Below are 4,350 nucleotides of genomic sequence, written 5' to 3' on the forward strand. Positions count from 1 at the left end.
CAGAATGCAATGCAGATCATTTTTGAGGATCAAGCTTCTTTTATATTTATTTGATGTGATAATTAATTAAATAATTATCATAAAATAAAAATGAAGCTATTAGCTTGAGTTTGTCCATGTGCATTTGGGGTTTTGGAGCTGGGAGCCTCGTCTGGAGTTGGCGGCCAACCCAACTCGATGGCTGGGGTCAAGCGGCCACCTGACAGCAACTTTCCTTGGCCGCGCCGATTTCACCGGTGAACGATTCAATCGAAATGCCTGGAATGGAGAATCCAAGATCGCGGATCGCAGTGGCGAAGGAAAGGTGGAAAGGAGGGAGGAGCTGCGCCTCCAACATGGAAACTGTGCGTGCTGTTGACATTGGGTCATAAATTCTGGTGAAATACAGACAACAGTTTTCATTGTTTGGCTGCTCAGAGATGCAAGACTTTTGTTTGGACAATACACAAATATGGGCACTAGGCAAACACCGATACGCAGCAATAGACAAATAAATGCCTCGCATGAAATTGGATTTGACTTGGTGGTTGCGGGACCCACGGGGGATACTTCGATTGGGCTTAGTTCGATTTTTGGGCGAGGCGGGAAGGGGAATGGGAAGAAGGGAGAAGGGGGGAGGCTGCAACCAGCTGTCAGTGCCAAACTGTTGATTTTGCCGTTTGCAGGCCGAGTTCCATCGAGTTCCATAAACAGGAGGCAATCAAATGGAACTACCCCCCGGCTGCAAAGTCCCAGGCCCAAAATTCAGGCCAAAGACGCCACCAAGCAACCTTGGCAACTTTGCAACTAGGCAAACTTCAGGTCGCAAATGGGTCAACCCAGCCACGTCACTTACTGACCCACTTTCGAGTTTTTTTTTTTTGTGGCGGAATCTGTGTCAGGGATGTGAACAGCTGTGCATTTAGCTTGTGCAACATATAGAATTCGTTGGCAAATTTATACATTAAGCAACAAGCTAGAATAATAATTAAAATATAATAATGATATTAGCTTACCTTTACAGACGGTAGAATATAGGTCGAAACGGGCCGGATCGAAATCTATAGCATATCATAGCAGAAATTGAAAAATAAAATTGCATCTTTTTTCAGCCACATCGATAGATATTAAATTATAAAATATTGAAAAATATTGAAAAATAAAAAAATTCAAAAATGTGTTTACGGAAATTTTGTGCGGCTTGAAGGCGTTTGGTATTGCAAATTTCCAACACAAACAAAAAACGAAGAAAATTCCAAATATTTTCCAAAAGTTTTGGCGTGACAGTTGTGGGCGTTACAGAGGGCGTGGCTACATGGATCCACAAACTTGCGCTGCGCATACTTAATCTCAATTTTTTTAGTACTTAAAGCTACTGAGATCTCAACGCTCATACGTACGGACTGACGGCCGGAGAGAAGGATATGGCCAGATCGGCTAGTGATCCTGATCATGAATGTATATACGCTAATCGGTATTTTGAAGAAATAAAGGCAGGAAAAAAGCCAATGAGTATTTTTAATTTATTGTGTGTACATTAGTTACATTGGTTTGTGTCATTGCTTATTGCAACTGAAATGTTTTCTACGTTATGGTTTTTACGCATGTAAAATTCGTATTCGTACTGTATCGTTTTTTCTTAAGAAGCTTGCTAAAATTCTGCCGTTTGGTTCTTGTACAAGCTTAAAGTTTTTTATTCCACTTCAAGTAACTTTATTATTTTTAAAATTTTTGTATCAAGGTTATATAAATGAAATGTAACATTTTATTTATTTTAAATAATTTAAATAAATTAAAGTAGTTGTGCCGGCCGACAGTGGGAATACTTGATGGGAGCGGCTCTGTGTTTGCAAGCAGTGCAAACTTATATTTGTTGTCCTGCTTTTCTCCCACTCACTCTCTCTCTCTCTCTCTTTCATTTGATTCTCTCTCTGGAGCGCGCACACGCGAATCCTTGTATCGTTACTTTAGCGAAGTTGCGTCCCCGTTGGCAGCGCTGCCGGCGTCGACGCACCGTCGCGGCGCCGCCCCCGAAATACGAACAGGAGGGGCGGGCTTGGGGCAGCGTGTCCTGCCATCGGAGTCCTTACTCGAGTCCTGCGACTCCCGAGTCCGCAGTTTTGGACAAACACTCCGAGAGGCACGTCAGGGCCAAGCGCGCGCGCTTCTCGTGTCGAGAATTCTGTCTGTCTGTCCTGTCTGTCCGCCAGCGTGTGCGTGAGCGTGTGGGTGCATGTGTGTGCGTGAGCCAATGGCAGCGTCGGTGTTAGCCAATTCCAGTGCGGTGGCAAAAAATACCGTGCCGTAATCGTGCAAAATACGTGCAAAAGTTAGGCCCCCAAAACCAAAATCAAGTGCAAACGCCAAACAAATCAAGTGAAAGTGCGAGTAACAAAGAAAAATTCAAAATATAAAGAAAGCGTCCTGTAAATATAAACACGAGCTGGGAAAATTTGAAAGAAAAACACATAAGCAACGTTGTGCTAGCAACAAAATCAACAAAGTGCGCCAGCGGATCGGGAAATCGCGACCGGGTTGTGCGGGTTGTGGGCTGCGGGCTCTTCAGCTGCCAGTTCAGCTGTCAAAAGTTAGTTCGACTCGAAAGCTTAATGTTTTATTTCCATTTCCATTTTTATTTCTATTTTAGTTTTTAGCCACCTTACCCATTCCAAAACTCACCTCCCTTTCTTCACAAGCAAAGGCGTGGGCGTTGCACTGCGCAAAATTGTGGGTCATAACATTGCGTTAGCTTGCACCCTCACCCATCTTGCACCAAGGAACTTAATGTTGCACTCTTAGATAGATTTGAAGTTTCACATTGAAGTAGCTCCTAGATTTTTCCGGTGTACTTGAGACTTAATTCTTATGGCAATGACAGGAGCTCAAGGAGCTTTTCTGCTGCTCTTGTTCTTGTTCTTGTCGCTGCTCCTAGAGCCTTGCTGGAAAATTTCCGTGCTAAATGCATTGCTAGCCCCAAGCAAACCAATCCCAACATAATCCATGGTATCTACAATAATTTAGACAGAAGTCCATGTGCCTGCCAATTGCATTACTCATACGCCGCGTTAACCGCTGAACAAAGCATGGAAATGAAATCATACCAACCACACACAAACTGTGGCAATAACAGTTAAGCTCACCTGTGTGTGTGTGTGTGGGTGGGTGTCTGTGATGAAAATTGTGAAATGCGTGCCGTGGCAAAAACAAAAGACAGCAAAGTAAATGAAATGAAATGAAACAGAGCAGCAATAAAACGGGGCAAGAACAAAGGACGAGCCGCTGACCAAAGTCCAGAGTCACGCGAAGTTGCAACAACAACAGTAGCGATAGTTTTTAAAAAAAAAAGACCACCAAGGTGAAGCAAGGATGTTTAGGCTTGGATAACGAGAAGGGTTGGTGCCGAAACTAGTTAGATCAGACTTCTCCTCACAGATCCCAAATAAATCCGAAGAATACTGGGCAGACAAATGCAAATAAATAGAGGAATAATAAGCAAAATGCCAAGGCGCTGGCAACTGGCAACCAAAAATGCGAAATGCGAAAAGCCGCCGCACAAAATTTGTAGCATAAATAATTCCACCCACACAGAGGCAAAAAAGGTTACACAGTCACTAGGGCGAAACCCGTAGACTTTCGAACGCCGACGATGGCGTCGCAGCTGGCGCCGACGTCGACTTCGATACTCGCTCTCCCATTCATGCTCTCATTTGCAATCGCTCTGCAAGATGTACCCCCTAACTAACCTACATCAACAGCTGTGAGTTGTGAAAAGAGTGCCGCCCACGCAAGCCGCAAAATGTGAAAAGAAATGCCATAAAAGCCGCATATCGTTTTGTAGTTAAAAGCCAACTAAGTAATATTATTTTTCAGTGTTTTAGCTGCTGTTGAAAAGTGCATAAGCCAGCGAAAAGGAGTAAACAATAAGCCAGGACAAATGAAAACGCCAAAGCGCGCTTTTCTCTGACTGTCACTCGCTGTCTCTTCCCTTCTCTGTCTCTCTCTCTCTCTCTGTCGCTGTCTCTGTCGCTCCCCTTCGCGGACTTTCGCCGGAACAGCTGTTCTCCATCTCTATCCTTCACTCGCTCTCGCACTCTCGCTCGCACTCTCTCTCTCGCTGCGGAGTAAGCTTTCTCCAGCTTTTCTCCTGCGCCGAAGCGTGTGTACATAACCTAAAAAAAAACCGCGCTCTGCATGTTGCGGTAGGCGGACGGAGGCGTCGCAGTTGCACACACAAGTGCAACATCGCCAACGGAGCGGGGCGCAGCAGAGCGACGGAGCGGCGACGGAGCAGGAGCAGCGTTGATGCCGTTGCAGCTGCTGCTGCGCAGCCAGCGACGACAGCAGCAACATCAGTGATACAAGGAGCAGCGG

This window comes from Drosophila sechellia, chromosome 3R, assembly GCF_004382195.2.
Source record: "Drosophila sechellia strain sech25 chromosome 3R, ASM438219v1, whole genome shotgun sequence".
NCBI lineage: Eukaryota > Metazoa > Arthropoda > Insecta > Diptera > Drosophilidae > Drosophila > Drosophila sechellia.